Source organism: Suncus etruscus, chromosome 6, assembly GCF_024139225.1.
Source record: "Suncus etruscus isolate mSunEtr1 chromosome 6, mSunEtr1.pri.cur, whole genome shotgun sequence".
Taxonomy (NCBI): Eukaryota; Metazoa; Chordata; class Mammalia; order Eulipotyphla; family Soricidae; genus Suncus; species Suncus etruscus.
The window spans coordinates 119,177,938-119,197,471 of record NC_064853.1 but is presented as its reverse complement, the minus strand read 5'-3'; the positions used below and the strand labels follow the sequence as shown (position 1 = coordinate 119,197,471).

The 19,534-nt window shown below is 44.9% G+C and overlaps 1 protein-coding gene across 1 annotated transcript in view; it reads right to left on the bottom strand.

The window, feature by feature from the left end:
• Nucleotides 1-568: 568 nt before the first annotated feature.
• KIAA1191 (KIAA1191 ortholog) overlaps nt 569-19,534 on the bottom strand; it is a 508,491-nt gene continuing 489,525 nt past the window's right edge. Inside the window, exon 9 of the transcript XR_007496779.1 lies at nt 569-584. The gene's annotated coding sequence lies outside the window, so the exon portion shown is untranslated. The remainder of the gene's footprint in view (nt 585-19,534) is intronic.

The following is a 19,534-nucleotide window of genomic DNA, read 5'->3' as shown; positions in this document are numbered from 1 at the left end:
TCTGAGCTGGCCATGTGCAAGGTAAATGCCTTTCTTGTTGTCCTTTGGATCCAGCCCCATTTTTAAATCATAAAACCTCAAGGAAAAAAATGAAGTGAAAACATTAAAAACAATATTTAAAAATTGAAAATGGGGCCTGGAGAGATAGCACAGCGGCATTTGCCTTGCAAGCAGCCGATCCAGGACCAAAGGTGGTTGGTTCGAATCCCGGTGTCCCATATGGTCCCCCGTGCCTGCCAGGAGCTATTTCTGAGCAGACAGCCAGGAGTAGCCCCTGAGCACCGCCGGGTGTGGCCCAAAAATCAAAAAAAAAAAAAAAAATGCTCAGAAATTACTCTGAAGGGTGCTCAGGGGACCATATGGGTTTCTAGGAATCAAACACTATCAATTATGTGCAAAGCAAACTCTTTCTCCACTATACTATCATTTCCACCCCTAAAAACAAGTTTTATATCAATTATAATGACCAAAAGGTCCCTGAGAGCCTAGAGCACATAAACTGGTAGTCAGAAGTCTTCCATCCACCTCACCCTCGTTTCTCCTGCTCTGAGCCATTTCTCTTCCCATAATTTGTTTGAATCCACCTCTGGAATCCACTTCCTTTACAGCTACACTTTCCACCCAAGAACCCTTCCATCCGCCTAGAGTTTCTCCTCAATCATTCCATTGACAATCAGTGGAGGTCAAGCTTTAACTTCAACAATGAAAATTCTCATTGTTGGAATGTGCTGAGTGAAATGAGGGAGGGATAGACATAGAATAATGGCATTCATTTGTGAAATGAAAAAATATATGTAACATGGTAATAATACCCAAAAACAATAGAGACAAGGGTCAGGAGGACCAGTACATGTCAAGAAGCTTGCCACAATAGTGGAGAGGAATTAGGGCAGAGAAAGGACCACTAGGACAATGATAGTTGAAAATGACTACTCTAGGGCCCGGAGAGATAGCACAGCGGCGTTTGCCTTGCAAGCAGCCGATCCAGGACAAAAGGTGGTTGGTTCGAATCCCGGTGTCCCATATGGTCCCCCGTGCCTGCCAGGAGCTATTTCTGAGCAGAAAGCCAGAAGTAATCCCTGAGCACCGCAGGTGTGGCCCAAAAAAACAAAAAAATAAATAAATAAATAAAATAAAATAAAATAAAATAAAATAAAATAGGGCCCGGAGAGATAGCACAGCGGTGTTTGCCTTGCAAGCAGCCGATCCAGGACCAAAGGTGGTTGGTTCGAATCCCAGTGTCCCATATGGTTCCCCGAGCTTGCCAGGAGCTATTTCTGAGCAGACAGCCAGGAGTAACCCCTGAACACGCCGGGTGTGGCCCAAAAACAAAAACAAAAAAAAAGAAAATGACTACTCTAGACAAGAACTGAGTGGTGAAAGAAAATAAAGTGATGGGCATGATAGCCCTCAATAAGTATACTGTAGATCACAGGGCCTATAAGGGTAAAAGGAAGACTGAGAGAGCAAAAGAAAGAAGAAAATGGGAGGGGGAAAGGAAATGGGGACATTGGTGGCAGGAAATATAAAAGGATGGGTATTGGATATTATATGACTGAAACTCAATCATGAACAACTTTGTAACTGTGTATCTCATGGTGATTCAATTAAAAATTTATCTATAGAATTTATCTGTTTATCTATAGAAAGAAATTCATATCATTTCTTTTAATGTTTAAAGATACGTGAATGGGGAAAGGTGCTTCTTATTTCTCTAACTGAGCAGATTTCCACTCCACTAGCATCTAATTTGCTCTTTCCCCAATGGCTGCCTGGAAGTCGGCTTCTCCTTCAGCCTATATAATGGCATCAAGCCTGTCTGGGTCCAGAACCTTTGGATCTGATGGCCACATTGATTCACAAGACTGCAGGCCAACAAGGCCAGGTGGGGAGCAAAGAGGCTGCAGACTCACAGAGAGTTTTGCCCACCTTCATCTTTGCCCATCCCTGTCCCAGACTCAAGTGGGCTCTAAGCCCTTCTGCAGCATAGACCTTCATTGTTCACTCACCAGCTCCCCCAGGTGTCAGCAGGCCAAGTCCCACTGGATCTGAGTGGCGTGGGAATAACGCCCTCCACCTGAATTCCTTGGAAGCTGCTATCCTCAAACTGCTGCAGAAGTGAGGGCGGAACATGTTCAGAGGCCTGTGGGGTTCTCTATAGAGGAGCAAGTGATATAGACCACACTGGGTGTATTTTATAGAAAGGCAAATTCTCCAAAATTGCCTGAGTTAGGCGGCTCTGAACCAAGAGGAGTTAACTAGGGACATATGTGGGAAGAAGCTTTGATCATCCGGTGCTCCTTTTTTAAGTCTTCTCTTTGCCTATATCTCTCTTCTGCAGGGCAGGCAGCCTGGCACTTTCACATCTCAAAGGGTCTTGAACCTTTCTGGTAAGGTTTGTATGTTTCAAAGGCCTCTCAACCTTTGAATGCCTGAGACAGTGGGTCTTTTTCTCAATCCCACGATGGAGACTCAGTGACCTGCCTGTTACCAGTAGACCCAGGCCTGGGGCAGGTCTGTCCATATTTTAGTGGTGTCCTGGACTCTCCGTCTACCTTTGGCTGAGCCTTGAATGGTGAAGAGGGTGTTATGCACCACCCTCGCCCTCCAGAAAAACAATGCCAGCTCCTCTTAGACCAGACACTGGCACAGGGATACAGTGGGCTTTCTTTCTGGAAGAGGGGTGTCCTCACTTGGTGGGACATCCCTGTGGTCTGTGTCTCCATGCCTGCAGAGCCATCACTGCCAGTGAAATAACAGGGCCCCTGAGAGATGCTTGCCTTCATCTCCCCACACTGCTGGAGCAAGCGGCTGTGTTAGATCCCAGAGATGGGGCTTTTGCTGACAAATGGGGATTAGCCTGAGGAGCCCAGTGCCTGGGCTTGAAAGGAACCCCGGGATGATGAATATTTAATGAACTGCACCTTGTTGTCATCTGATAATAAGATCTGTTATGGGGCTGGGAAACCTTGTGTCGGCTTCTTACAGCATTTAAGAAATAGTGGGGGGCCCGGAGAGATAGCACATCGGCATTTGCCTTGCAAACAGCCGATCCAGGACCAAAGGTGGTTGGTTCAAATCCCGGTGTCCCATATGGTCCCCCGTGCCTGCCAGGAGCTATTTCTGAGCAGACAGCCAGGAGTAACCCCTGAGCACTGCCGGGTGTGGCCCAAAAACCAAAAAAAAAAAAAAAATTAAAAAAAAAATAGTGGGAAGCCGAGGGGGAAACTGAAGGGCTCTCCATGACTGACTTCAGAGCTGGAAGGTTATGAGGCAGGAATGAAAGAGTGTTGAGAATGAAAAGGGAATGAAAGAGCTGGATGATCCCCCCAAGTGAGCTAAGAAGGAGAGTAAAGAGACAGGGAGGGCAAGGGGCAAGGAGCAGGAGAGAAGGGTGGGAGCAGAGGAGAGGCAGCAAATAGGAACATGGGGTCAGGGGAGAGGGGTCAGGGGAGAGCTGGTTGTGGGGTCACTGGAAATAGAGGGCGCTGGATGCCAGGGGGCTCTCCCACATGTAGGTTCCAAGTGCCTCCATGTCCTAAAGTGGGTGAGAATGCAGAAACTCCATGTGTACCGTTCTGACACATGGACCATTTGTGGATAAAGGCAACTGAGACGCAGAGAAGGGAAGGGCCTCCTTGGAGTTTGGCAAATTTTTATTTCAGAGTCACACCCAGTGTGCTCAAGGCTGACTTTTGGTTCTGTGCTCAGGTGCTCCTGGAAGTGCTGGGTGGGGGACCATATGAGATGCTACGATTGAACCCTGGTAGCACATGTGCATGGCAAGCACCCATCCTGCGTTTCCAGCCCAGAAACAGCTCAGCTTCTGCAATTATATTTAGCAGGACATTCTTTCCAGAAAGGTTAGACGAATCTCTAGGTAGCCCACAAAGCTGCAGATACAGCCCCTCCCACCTTTACCTCATTACTCCCTGGTGCCCCTCCCAGATTGTGCCCACCACCAAAGCACAAGCTCCCTCCCTGGTCTCACCACCACAATTAATCACCCTCCTTAAGATAGTGACCTGAGAGGCCGGAGAGATAGCACGGAGGTAAGGCATTTGCCTTTCTTGTGGAAGGTCATTGGTTCAAATCCCGACATCCCATATGGTCCCGTGTCTGCCAAGAGAGATTTCTGAGCGTGGAGCCAGTAGTAACCCCTGAGCACTGCCAGGTGTGACCCAAAAACAAACAAAACAAAAAAAGATAGTGGCCTGAACACACACACACACACACACACACACACACACACACACACACACACGCACTGGTCTGGGAAAAAAATTGCAAAATATTAGCCTTGGGAGGGCGGAGTCATAGCGCGGCAAATCCAGGACAGAGCTTGGTTCGAACCCCTGCGTTCTATATGGTTCCCCAAGCCAGAGCTGTTTCTCGGCGCATAACCAGGAGTAATCCCTGAGATTCATTGTTGTGGCCCCAAAACAAAACAAAACAAAACAAAACAAAACAAAACAAAAAAGAATCAGCCTTGGTACAAGACAGGTATGCATGCAGGAGTCAGAGCAATAGTACAGACAGCAGGGAAAGCACTTGTCTTGCACACAGAAGACTTGGGTTCAATCCCTGGCATCTCAGGATTGAAATTGGGGTTGAGATTGTGAACAGCCAGGGGTGATCCATGAGTGCAGAGCCAGGAGTAAGCCCTGAGCACTGCCAGGTGTGGTCCATAAATGAAAGAATAAAAAAATGCAAAAACAGAACTGAGTCTTCCTACAGAATGGAGTAGGGGATGAGACGAATGAAGACCATGAAACTTGGGCAAAGGGATGAATATCCTCAGTGTGGGGGAGGGTTGTAATACTGGATGCATCAGGAACTGTGTCCCCTAACATAAAGCCCTATGTTTGGGGTATTTTTTCTCAGTAAAATAGGTCTTAGAATGCAAAGGATTTACAAACAGGCACCCTGTAAGCCAGGCAAGAAGACTGTTCGGGGTCTTTGAGATATAGTGGACAACTGTCAGGGATGATACTTAGGAGTGTCTGCTGATGAACTGTATGAAAAACTCCAGTCTCTGCTTTTCATGTACTAGGACTGAATGTTCCTCATTGTCCTAGACACCTCTGTCAACTCAGACAATGGTTCATAGATTGAGGGGTCATATGGGACTGAATCAATAGTCAGTCTGTGAGGCCACGGGGACCTGCTCAGAAGACCCAAAAGCTTGAACAGTCCACAAGTGTTTGTGTCTTTATGTGTTTGTCTCATTCTCTGTGACTAAGCCCCACTGGACAGAGGTGAAAGGTACCAACTGATTAGTATTAGAACAATATTGAGGGGCTGGAGTGGTGGCCCAGTAGGGAGGATGTTAATCTTGCACACAGCCAACTCAGGTTCAATCCCCAGACACTTTGTCAAAGTGTCACTTTTAATTTTAGTGCCTTGTTTGTACAATTTCTATCCTCTTGACTTTATGGAGATATGTTTTATGGGCCAGCATGTGGTCTACCCTGGAGAATGACCCATGTGCATTGGAGAAGTATCTTATTTTTTAATATCTTTCATTATTTCTATAACTGATGATAACCATTCACATACTGAAAACATATTCAGACATTTCAAAAGCATCGTCCATCGGCTGGAAATATGGAGGAGGGGTCACTGGCAGTGCGACCTTGTTCTGCCTTAAGTAGCACTGATGAGTCAGCGGGAGCAGTTTCTCTTCTCTGTGAAGTCTGTCAGTCACACCCCTAATAAATGCCTCGTTGACAAATATCCTTGGCATTGTCTGGTCCCCAATCATTCTGTAGAGCACATCCTGAAACTGGCTTCCACGCTCGAGTATGTCCAACTCCACCACTTTGCCACTGCAAACTTTTATGTCATGGAAAAGCTTCTTTGCCATTGTGCAGTAAAAGCAAGATGTTTTGGAGAAAATCATTACACAATTACCAGAAATGGTTTCTTGGATCTGACGCATGGGAGCAGCTGTGGTTTTCTCCAGAGAGGACGATGCACTGTTTCCCATTCTGGACTTCGCCACGCCTGCCAAGACAGCCTGCCAAGCCGCTCCCACTCTGGCAGGTGTGTCCCTGCCAGCGTGGCACTGCTCCAGTGCATGGTAGGAGCCCCCAGCCAGGGGAAAACTGCCCCGAAGATATGTCTTTAAATGACATATCAAGTTTTTTGGGGGGGGCCTGGGGAAAGAGTTTGGGCAACAGTTGGCAATGCTTAGAGATCACTCCTGACAGTGCTTGGAGAACCACTTGCAGTACCAGGAATCGAACAGGTGGCAGCCACATCCTGCATCTTAATCCCTTAAGGGGTTAACCAGATTATCTCTCTGGTTCCAAAGACAAGCTAACACCTTCAAATATCCAATTTGAGCTTTCACAAAAGATAAAATTTCATATTCTCAACTGGCAATGTAATTCAATAAAACCCACACATTTCCCAAGTTATACCCTTTGATTAAATAATGGTGAAATTTTTCTTGCTAGACCTCAGAATGAAAATATTTACAAATTTAAGAAGACACTCTACACTAAAGCCCAGAGCATAAATTAAAAATTCTACTAAGGGGCTGTAGAGATAGCACAGTTTTAGAGCATTTGCATTGCACACAGCAGGTTTGAATGGATGGCGGTTTGAATCCCTGGCATCCCATATGGTCTCCTGTGCCTGCCAGGAGTGACTTCTGAGCACAAAGCCAGGAGTAACCACTGAGCACTGCTGGGTGTGAACAAAAAAAAATAATTGATTAATTTTAAAAAATACAAGCACAGGAACCCAACAATAAATAAAACTTGAAGTTGAGGGTCAGAGCAATGACACAGTGGGTAAGGCACTTGCCTTGCATGCAGCCGACCCAGGTTAGATACTTAGCATCCCATATAGTCCCCCGAGCACTGCCAGGACTAATTCCTGAGTGTAGAGCCTGGAGTAATCCCTGATCTGGGTGTGACCAAAACAAAACAAACAAACAAACAAACAAACAAAAAGAAGACCCTCGAAAGCAGAAATTCCCGTGGATAAAAAAAATATTGCGAAAAAAACGTTGCAGGAAAGGCAAAGACACTAACTTTAAGGGAAACAATAACATATGTACATACATACATAATTTGAAATTTAAAGGGAAGCCCAAGCAGGGGATTAAGAGATGGAAATAATTACAACAGAAAACACATTTCGGGAGATTGGAGAGATAGTATATATCAGGGAAGGCATTTGCCCTGCATACATCCAATCTGTGTTCAATACCCAGCACCACTTATGGTCCCACCAGCCCCCAAGAATCATCCCTGAGCGAAGAGCCAGAAATAGCCCAGAGCACTACTGGATGTGGCACAACACCCCGTCTCAAACACACACACACACACACACACACACACACACACACATACACACACATACACACATACACACATTTCAAGGCAAAAGCAATAATATAGTGGGAGGACACTTGCCTTGCGCACAGCTGGCCCAGCTTGATACTCAGTAGGATCCAGTGGTCAACCTGTTTTCAATCCCTGGCATCACATAGGGTCCCCTGAGCCTATGAAAGTTGAACACTGAGGGCCAGAACAATGATTCAGTGGGTAAGGTGCTTGCCTTGCATGCAGCTAGCCCAGGTTGAATACTCAGCATCTCATATAACCCCCCAAGAACTTCTAATTCCTGAGCACAGAGCCAGGAATAATAAGCCCTGAGCACCATCAGGTATGACAATAATAATAAAATAATAATAGCAATTAAAAAGAAAATACACTTAAGGCAACTACATGACAATAAGCTTGAAAAACTAAAGGAAATTAGGATTCCCAGGTTTCTCTAAGGCACCACAAGACTGTATGTATAAGGGCTGTTATAGAACAGGAAGTCTGAGGAGTTTTTTTAATTGAATCGCTGTTATAAAGTTGTTCATGATTTTCAGTCACACAATATCCAACACACTTCACCAGGGTACATTTTCCCCCACCAGTGTCTCCAGTTTCCTTCCCTTCTCCCCCTCCCCCACCTGCCTCTATGGCAGACATTTTTCTTCTCTGTCTTTTCCTTTTATCCTTTTGGGCACTGTGGTGTGCAATATTGCTAACTGAAGGGGTTTTCATGTATATCACTTTATCTCCTTTCAACATCCAGTTCTTGTTGAGAATGGTCATTTACAACTACCATTGTCATATGGTCCCTTTCTACCCAAATTGCACTCTTCCCCTCCGCACCTTTGTAGCAAGCTTCCTACCATGGACTAGTCCTCCTGGTCCTCATTTCTATTGCCTTTGGTTATTATTGCTATACTCTTTTTTACACGTAGATATATACACATAAACACACATATATGTGTATATACACCTACAAAGGTATATATACCCTTTATATGTGTTATATTATCCTTTTTAATATTATATATATACCCTATAAAGAAGTGTGATCATCTGTGTCTGTCCCTGTCTGTGGGAATGAGATATATTGAGATTTTTTAATAGTATGAGAAGCCATCCCTTGGAATGGAAATAAAATTAAACCTCTAACATCATGGAAAAACTAAATAACAACAGAAAAAGATGTGGACAATAAAATTAGAAACTATATACATATATATAAAATATATATAAATATATATAAACTATATATATATTAGAAACTATATATAATTAGAAATTATAATTTTCATAAAATTAGATGACTTCCTGTACAATTCTATAATCAACCAACCATTCTTATCCAAGCTTAGAAAGGCAAAAGAAGTTTTGAATCCATTTTAACTATGTAAAAATTTAAATATTTAGGACCAGAGCAGTAATACAGTGGGGAGGCTGCTTGTGAGAAAGGCAAGTGCCCTCCCAGCTGGCCTGAGCCACTCCTGATTGCTTAGGGCACAAGCTTGCATGAGCCAAGTACAGGCACCCTAAGACTCCTCAGATCCCTGTCTGGGCTCAGCCTGCAGGCCACTCACCCCATCACCCCTTAAGCAATGCCCACAGTGATCATGCCCCCGCCACTCTGAGACATGGAAACCAACACTGGGGATGGGGTTTCTTCCAAGGTCTCCCATGAGTGAGACACCTCACAGTCTTGGAACAGGAAGAGACAAACAGAGCCAAAGCCTGTACACTCCCCTTTAGGTCTCTTGGATTCGAAGTCTACACTTAAAATCAGGGTGAGATTCTTTGGGGGAAGGGTAGAGAGTTGCACTGACAAGGCTCAAGGCTGACTCTTGCTTTTGTACTCAGGGATCACCCCTAGCAGTGCTTGAAGGACCTTGGGGACTCCAGGGATCAGACCCAGGGTTGACTGCATGCTGGCAAGTGTTCTACCCACTGCTCTATCTCTCCAGCCCAACATCCTATATCTTTTACATTCTCCTTCTCTCCCCTGCCATCTCTATCTCTCCCCTTTTCCCTCCTTTACTCTCTTCTTCACTCTATTCTCCCCCTCTTCCCACCTCTCTCTCCTCCTTCCTCTCTCTCTCAGTTGAAAGCAAAGTAACTCTAACCACTGTTCGCTCTCTCCAGCCCTGAGATTCTTCTAGGCCAGGGGTCGGCAACTGTGGCTCAAGAGCCACATGCGGCTCTTTTGAAGCTTTGCCATGGCTCTGACATCAAGGCCAATAGCAGGGGGCGGGGAGCAGTATCACTTAAATATTTTAATTGGCTATTAATTTGCACAAATATATTTTACATTGCTAAGTGAAAAAGTTCTTTTTTACTTCAGATCGACAGCTAACTGCACAATCCTATTATATAGCATTAAGATAAGAAACAATGTATGAAGTGCTATATTGATTTTAAATGTTGCAATGGTTTGAGGACTTCCAGGTTTTTTTCCCCTTATGAAATATGTTCAAGTGGCTCTTTATGTCTTTTTTTTTTTTTTTTTTTGGATTTTGGGTCATACCCGGCAGCGCTCAGGGGTTACTCATGGCTCTATGCTCAGAAATTGCCCCTGGCAGGCACAGGGGACCTTATGGGATGCCGGGATTCGAACCACCGTCCTTCTGCATGAAAGGCAAACGCCCTATCTCTCCGGCCCCAAGCTCTTTATGTCTTAAAGGTTGCCGACCCTTGTTCTAGGTGACCACATTTATCCACAAGGAGCATGAAACTGCTCACATGCCTTTCCCAGCCTCCTCTCCCTATTTCATTCATTTTCCCCACTTCTTTCTGTGTATCAATTTCCTGTCCTCTGACTTCCACCTCCTAACCTGACTTGTTCTCCTTGACTTTCCTCTCCTATATTCAAAGAAAACTCAATTATATCCCCAACACACATGCCACACACATGTGCACACACATACTTGCATGTTCATCATGTGTACACACATACTCACAGGAACCCTTACGATTAGACTAGTGTGTACACACAAACTGACATGCTTGTGCATATACGTATGCACACACCTTCACAGACATATATGCATGTGTACAAATGCAGTCATATATACTCACATGTGTACACACCTATGCCCCTCTACAGTCACACAGACTCACTCACACACACACATACACAAATCAGAATCCAGGTCCCCTCCCTGGAGGAGGTGGCTGAGTTTCCCCAAGTCAAGGGCTGGTTTTCTGCCTGAACACTCACTCCCAGAGAGCCAGCTAGGGGTGTCCCTGGTTGCTGATCAGGAAGCTTGTGGGGAGTAATCTGGGACAGGAGGCAAGAATGTCACGTCTCTAGGGTCCCCATGTTAAACGTTGCTCTTGTGTCTAATCCTACAGTAGCAGGAGACAAAAAAAGGTCCCTGGAGAAACTAGAGCCTCTTAAACCATGTGCTCTGGGCCTCACCAGGAAGCTTTGAGCTGGAAGGAGTGATGGGAGGATTAAGCTGGACCTCAGCTTCTGCACTTAAACCTGTGCCTCAGCCGTTCAGTGAAGCGCCATCTCTCCATAAGACCCACATCTATCCAAGCACAGCGAGCTACTAAGCTCCCAAGGCGGAAGGTGGAACTGGGCTTCGGCCTCACGGAGACAAATGGCCTTTCTCGGTACATCTGGCAGGGCTTAGCAGCATCCAAGCTCCCCCTGAACCAGCTTAGCAAATTTCAAGACTACAGGCACACGTTAGCAGGGAGAGACAGCTTTCCCTTAAAGGTACCAATTAAAAAAATCAAAATCAAATCAAAGCTCATTCTTCAAGCCTTCATTCTTCCTGGAACATGTATGTCGCTTATTCATCTCTATGTCTTCACTTGTTTATATTCACTCTGGAGAAACCTGTGTCCTCTCTCAAATAAATATTTTCTCTCCCCTCACATCCTTAGACATGAGCTTTAATAAAACACTATCTTGTTTCACCAATAAAAAAAATAGACTCACCCCAAGTAAACTCCAAGCCCTATAGGGTCTGGGTTTCGCTGGAGCCTGGAAACCCAATGATTCTCTCCTCACATTTTCAGAGCAGCCAAGAGCAAATCTTTATTTCTGCTGGGGTTTATAAAGCATCCAGAAATGCTTTCCTGTCATGGACTCGATCCTCAGAAATCACATTACACTTACAGCTCATAGTAAGACAAAGAGAGAGGGGCTTAGTTCTGGCTGACACCAACTAGTACCTCGTTTCCTTGATGGCTTTTCTCTGGAAACCTCTGTGCACCCCAAAAGTGCACCCTGGGAAGGAAGAATAGGAGAAAAGGGAACAGGCGAGCAAAGACCCCTCACATAACGAACAAAGGCTTGATTTCCAGAAAAGACACTTTGTTGGGAACCAAAAGGGCCTATGTTTGCTGATCACACCCTGATACTCCACCAAATACCCAGTGCTGCCCCAAGAAGTTTCAAGTACATGCCTCAAAACAAGAAGGCAGGGGTGAGCTGAAAGGGATTTTCCCCGTAGCTCCCCAGAAGTGCAATTTCCCTTGAGAGTTTCCACTGGCTGTGGGATGGAACTTTGAATTCAGCACATTTGCAAAGTTCCTACTTTTAGAGTAAGTTCTATCTATCTATCTATCTATCTATCTATCTATCTTTATCTCTCTATCTCTATTTCACACATACACATATACACACATGCATTGACCTATCTGCAACAGTAAAGCAAAAGCAGCTTCATATATAATACTTTTGCATGCTTTTCCCTCCAGCTGGAAATGGATGTGTGCCAAGTCCTGGGGACTCAGCAGTGCATCCTTCACCCAATGGTCACTTGTGGGGCCACAGATTCAGTTGTCCAAACCCAGGTGTGAGGAACACCATCCAGAGCCATACCCTGGATCCAGAGGACATGCACCTTCTTGGTGTTGCACATGGAAGAGGTCACACATGGAAGAAGGCAGAGCAGAAATGGCCGGGTTTAGCGTGGCACAATCAAAGCTCCTGTTTCTTAAGTGCTCTGGTGATCTGCAGGGGCTCCCACGGAACAGGGGTTGGGGCTAATGAGATGCAGTGTAGCAGCATGAGGTCCCCCTCTCTAATTTCTGTGGCCCAGGTCTCCCACTACAAAGATCCCATGATTTTCCTTCCTACAAAGGAAGAGAAATGGACTCAGTGAGGCGAAATCTAAAAATACCTCGCCCCAGAGTCACTGGCTTCCATGGTTACCAAGGATCCTGTTGCTTCTCCACTGGAACAAGCAGCCACAGAGGGGGGCCTCATCTGAGTAGAAAACACATACCTGAAATAGCATCTAGGACCCAAGACTGGGACTCAGGGGCCTGCCCTGCTGACACTCATTGTACCCCCTACTTTCCAGCAGGAAATTCATCAGATCTAAAACTAAGCAACCTTATCCCCCCAAAAAATTGATTGTGCCATTCACTGCTCCTCAAGATGGCAGGTGGGGGTGGTTTGGGTTTTTTTGATTTTTTATTTTTGGGTCATACCTGGTGATGCCTCAGGCTTCTTCTGGCTCTGCTCTCAGGAATCACTCCTGGAGGGGATCAGAGAGACCCTATAGGACTCCAGGATCAAACCCAGATTGGCCACGTGCAAAGTACGTCGCCTTCTCCACTGGAGCTGTCATTCTGGCCTCGTTCAGTTTTTCTTTAAGTTGACTCACATGACATAGTATGGTGTGAAAGACACAGAGATATTCTTGATGGCAAGCTATGTAGTGTGTGTACCTACACATATACAGAGTATACAATGTCTGTTGTGTGCCTAGGGGTTCTAGAAAGAAGCAGATTTTGTTTATTTTAACATCTATGCCAGAACAATGGCACAGTAGAGAGGGGAGGCTATTTTCCTTGCACGCAGCTGGCCCAGGGTTCCATTCCTGGTACCACATAGGGTTCCCAAAATACCTCCAAGATTGATTCCTGAGCATAGAGCCGGGAGTAAGCCCTGAGTATCACCAAGAGTGGCCCAAATATAAACCCCACACCTCCTTCAAAAAATACATTTACACACATGCCTCTGTGTTCACTCAGGCTCTTCAGATTTTTGATACCCCATTTCAACTTGCTTATAGTAACACTGATCAAAGGAAAATCTGTTTTTGAGGTGGTGGGTTTTGGGTTTTGGGTTTTGTGTCTAGTGGTGCTGAGGGATTATTCCTGGCTCTGAGCTCAGAAAGTACTCCTGGTGGGCACAGGAATATCTATAAAGAGAATGTCCTTTCCTCAGCATAGATTCTCAGGTTTAGTGTACCCTGAAGTGTATATGCCAGGACACATTACAATTGTCCGCATGAAGTACTGTACTCTAGAAAAACCCAAGGTAAAATCTGATCCCCGAAAGTCTGTTCATGGGTAAGACAGGCTTGGTAGACCAGAGTGGTAGCACAGCAGATAGGGTACTTGCCTGCTAGGAAATCAACTCAGGGGGCCGGAGAGATAGCATGAAGGTAAGGCGTTTGCCTTTCATGCAGGAGGTCATCGGTTCAAATCCCGGCGCCCCATATGGTCCCCCATGCCTGCCAGGAGCAATTTCTGAGCCTGGAGCCAGGAATAACCCCTGAGCACTGCCGGGTGTGACCCAAAAACCACAAAAAAAAAAAAAAAAAAAAAAAAAGAAATCAACTCAGGTTCAATCCCCAGTATTTCATAAGATTCCCAAACCTAATTAGGAGTAGTCCCTGAATGCAGCCAAGAATAAGCCCTGAGCACCTCCAGGCATGGCCCCCAAACGAAATGTGGCTGACAATATGGCCCCTCCTCTCTTGCACGTGTAAGACATGGGTTAGGAAGAAATAGCAGCACCAAAGCCATCTCCCTCTTAAAGCAAATGCTCATCATCATCTTCCAGGGACTCACTCAGCCAGATGCCCGCACTGTGCCTGGATTACATCTGAAAGGTGCCATCAACATCACATTGGAGGACAAGCATGGTCCCTTGAAGGTTCAGGCCTTCACATCATTTCCTACCACAGAGATAAGGGATCAGGAGCAGGGCTGAGGTCTGAGTGCTAGTTCAACAGACTAGACCCAAGCTTTGGGTCAGGATTTGATCCCTGGCACCTCCTGGTATCCCAAGTGCTGCTGGAAACAGTCCCTGAGCACCAAGCCAGGAAAGAAAGAGGATGCCTCCGTTTCTCCTTGCCAGAAGCTGCAAGGAGCTCCATTTCTGCTGTCTCTGTTCCCCATTTTAAACATCCCTGCAAATTCCTGGATTCCTTCTGAGAATGAGAAATATCAACAACTCCCCTGAATCACAGACTGGTCCAGACTTTGGCTCAGAAGATTGAGAGGCAATGGGCCATACCTGGGCAAACTGGGCAAACAGTCAAGGTGAAAACCTAAAAGACCCTACATGCACAGGATCACTTGGTAAAATCCTCACATTCACTGCAACATTCTTGTCACTGAACAAAACAGAGATCCAGTCTTCTAAACAAGACCCACAAAACAAGCCTCATTTAACTGAGTCCTCTACTAAGTCGCTCCCCACATGGGGGATTCTCTCTCTCTTCTACTTTCCAATAAGTTTTCTATTATCTCTGAATCTGAGCATCTTTATGACTCAATATTTTTAGTCTTAAAAAAAACACTGACGCTGATGATGCTGGAGCAATAACAGTGGGTAGGGTGGCCTTGCATATGGCTGACCTGGGTTTGATCTTAAGCATCCCATCTGGTTTCCTAAGCCTCCCAGGGGTAATTTCTGAGCTCAGAGTGAAGAGTAACCCCTGATCACTGCGAGATGTGGCAAAAAATACCTGAAAATGGGGTTTTAACACTTAAAGAAGAGGTGGATGTCACACAACCAAATTGATCATCTTTGTTTTTCATTATGAAGCTGGTAGAGGTCCCTGGGGAGGGAGAAAGAACTAATATAAAATGGGAAGAAAAGAAGATGCAGCTCCATGCTGAAATCTGCTCCTTTATTTCTCTCCACCTCCACCACCCAGGAAGGTCTTTCATGTCCATCACAGAAAAAAAGAATTTCAGGAGGAAATGAGCAGTGAAGTAAAAAAAAAAGGGGGGGGGTTATTCAGAAATTCCAAGAAAGAGGAGGGAGAGATTAAGAAACTGAGAAAGGGTGTAAGTGAGGTTTTCTCCAAGAGAAACTCAAGAGAAAGTCAGGGTTTCTCCAAAGACTGAGAGCCCCAGTACACAAACCATTATGAAAGTAGGAAAGCCCACATTTCAAGAGGGGAGATGTGGGTTACAGATGCATGTTGACACCATGGGCATGGGCCCAGGAGCACATATAAGCATCTCTTTGTTCCAAGTTGATTTAAACAGTTTCTCTCCACCACACATGGGGTTTTCCATCTAGGTAAAAGTCTATTACTAAGATTGTTGCCAAGGGGAAGGATTGGGATCAGTTGATCATATTTCTTGAATTCCTTTCCTAGCTTTGATTCCTGCTGGAACTTCTCCCAAAGAGAGGTTCAGTCTTCTCTGGATCTATTCTGGCTCCAGTTAAAGATCTTATTAAATCTTAGTCACTAGGGTAGCTTTTAGGTTTGTTCTTTAGACTATCTGGTTTTATTGTTTTTCAAGAATTCATTGCCATGCGGTGAGGGAAGAAAAGGAGGTTTCCCTACCTGCCTGCATCACTTTTGTATTTTGGTTTTTGGGCTACACCTAGCAGTGTCCATGAGTTACTCCTGCCTCTGCACTCATGGGTTACTCCTGATAGTGCATGGGGGATCCCATGGGATGCTGGGGCTCAAATCCAGGTTATTCATGTGCAAAGTTAATGCATTCCCCACTGTACTATTATCTTTGGATGAGGGGTACTGTTTATCCAAAGTACACTTTGCTATGAAGTTATATTGTAACCCATTCTTGAATACTGCCACAAGATATAATAATGAAAATGATGATTAGTAAAGCATGGCTTTGTGTATATGAAAAGAAAGCATATAAGTCAAAGCATAGTATGCAGTTTTAACTTCATGACATACTATGGCACAATTTCCCCCCACTTTTTGATCAGTTTTTGAAAATAAAATGCATAATTATAATAAAAGTTGAGTTAAAAAAAAAGTTGATTAAAAAGTTGATTAAAAAAATACTGAAGAGACTAGGGACAATGAACCAACACAGAGACCTACCTTCTGCACTCCAGAATCAGAAGTGGTGGCCTCAGCACCCTCGCTGGAAGTCATCACCACCCCACAACCCCTCCCTTTGCTCTAATACCCCATAGGACAGTTTGTACCCCCATTCCCCACCCCTTGACTCTGGCACCAACTGGATTATGAGGTACTAATGGTTTGGGGTTCTGAAGACAGAAGGCCATTTTCCACCCATTTATTTTATTGACAAATACTCCGACCAGAGGCAGCAGCACGTGGAACAGTGCAAGTGGACCTGCCTGCAGGGGGCTGAAACTCCATGGCAGTGAAACCACATGGTGAGAGCAGCATGGGACAAGATTAGCATCTGTGGGCCCGGAGAGATAGCACAGTGGCGTTTGCCTTGCAAGCAGCCGATCCAGGACCAAAGGTGGTTGGTTCGAATCCCGGTGTCCCATATGGTCCCCCGTGCCTGCCAGGAGCTATTTCTGAGCAGACAACCAGGAGTAACCCCTGAGCATCGCCAGGTGTGACCCAAAAACCAAAAAAAATAAAAAAAATAAAAAAAAATTAGCATCTGGACATTTGGTTTTAGGTGAAGGGATTTCACAATTGGTGTTGGTAATGGGAAAAAAAAATTGAGTAGTAGTGTAAAAAATTTTTAAATAGGGGAGTAATACAACCTAGCCCAACTAAAAGATCTGATTTCTAACTGCCTGCATCTAACTTTAATCTAAGTCATGTTCTTGCCAATTTAAATGTGCTTTATTGTTTTCCATAGTTAATGTTTTCAATGGTATGTTTTACAGTGTATTTTAATGGATTAAGCCTATTTTTTAAAATGTATGTTCTGAATTTATGCTTTTGTGCTTGTGTGTAGGGAAGATTAATAGGAACAAAAAGTTCCCCCCAAATAGTTTAAAGGTATAGAAACAAAAAGAAGTTCCAGGATAGTGCTTGATAAAAACCATTGAAAAGAACATTTTTTTAAGTTACAGATGTATGGTATATTTTGCAGAAATGTTATGTTTTTGAAAAGGGCTGGTATGTTAATTTTCACTTTATTATATTGTTGCTTTGGAAATATTGCCCACCTTTGGCTAAAGGCGGGGTCAGGACTACAAAAGCTTCATTTACATTTCAGAGAAGGGGAGATGTGACTCCACCCCGGATTTACCTGCAAGACCCGCCCATTCCTGGGAGGCGTCTTGGGCAGATATTACCTGTATCATTTCCTGCAAGGCCCTCCCAGGAATGGGAGGGATCTTGGGGAGATTATAAAGGTTTGGCCTCAGGGCCACATGGAGAGGAATTTGCATTCACTTGGATGGAGAGCTATGGCTAAGGGAGAAGCGAGAATGCAGGGTTGAATGCTTAAATGGTTAGAAGCCACAAATGTTTGCTAGGGCAAATAAAACTGATATTTCCTAATGCCTGTCTCTGGATGAGTTTTCTACCTGCCATGACCACCAGAATTTGCTGACCCGCTGGTTAATGGGGGATGGAGCCACGTGGCTGAGGCCTAAGGACAAAGGCCTCCATCTCCATCCAGCTCCATCATAAGGGCCTTCTTTATTATTTTAAACAACAAATACTCACCCCAAAAGCCTTATTAAAACCTCATTCCATGTGGGGAAGAAGAGGATGGGAGACTCAGCACACTAACACAAAACTGGACCCCCAACCTTCACTCCCAGGCCCATGTCTCACACCATTCATGCCCTTCTTAAAATCTTCCTCTTCACGGGAACTAAAAATCTACTCCTGGGGCCTGAGGGTCTATACAGAAGGTACCTTGCATGCAGCTTTTCCAGGTTTGACCATACCCATATGGTCCTCTTTTCACCATTAGGAGTGATTCCTAAGTGCAGAACCAAGAGAAAGCCCTGAGCATAGCTGAGAGAGGCATCCAAAAATAAGAAAACATAAATAAAATTTTAAAAACCTGGTATCATGCCTTCAAAGTATGAGTAATAAAATAGAATTATTTTAGTGAAGCTGGTGAAGCTGGAATCTAGAACATTCCATGCATGAATGGTGAGAAGAGCTGAAATGAATTATGGTCAGATTCTTTTCTCTTATGGTCAGATTTTTGGAGGAGGCTTTTCACATGCTTCCTCCATCTCCTTCACCCAAGTTACCTGCCCTGGAGCCAATCACCTGCTGCAGACAGGATCAGAAAGTGGAGTGTCTGCTGCTTGGGTCACTCCTTTGGGCTTTCCAATCTGCAGGGGTTCTTGATCTACTTGGAAGAAAGAAGTGTTGAGGAGTACTGTCTCAGTCTATGATGACAGATCCCAGGGATCATGATCTGCTAACTCTGAGTCCTGCAACCAATTCATTGTGGGGCTGCCCCAGAGGCCCACAAAGTCCTGCCACGCACTGTACCCTGGGAGCCTTTGTTCCACTCAGGGAGCAGCTACCCAGGAGGCCCCAGGCTCCTTCTGAAGTAGGCAAGTAGGGAAATCAGTCCCTCACCTCCATGGTAATAAATTCTTGGAATATAATAAAACCAAGAGATGGAATTTGAAGGTGCTACTCCTTTTAGGATAAGACCTTTATCCAGTGCCACAGCAGGTCTAGAAAAGACTAGACTCCTACAGAGAGAAGTCCCAACAGGAACAAAGGCCAGGAAATAAGTGTCAAAGACTATCAACTACCCCAACTTTCCCACCTAACAACAGGACTTTTACCTAGGGAGATAGACCCACATGGAGTAGGATGGGAAAACCCTACATAAGCCAAATGGGAACAAAGAAAGTGTGCACCTGTGTGTTGCATCCTCATATTCATGGTGTCTCCACATATGTGTTGCCTACATATCCCCTCTTGAGATGTGGACTTTCATGCTGATGGCTGGGGGGTCCCTAGGTGTCTTATGTAAAGTGAGAAGAGAGGCTGCAGCCCAAGAAGAGAATCTGTTGTTTTCTCTCTTCCCACATCTGCCACCAGGAAAGGCCTCGGGAAAGCCAGGACAGTATTTACTCTGCAGAAAAGCAAAGTCAGTCCTAGAACTTATCCAGTTCTTCCAGGTCCTTAGGCTTTCAGAAAAGAATTTCAGTGAAGTAAAAGTAGGGTTTTTTTTGGAAATCTAAAGGAAGGGCAGTGGGAAAGAGAGAGAGAGAGAGAGAGAGAGAGAGAGAGAGAGAGAGAGAGAGAGAGAGA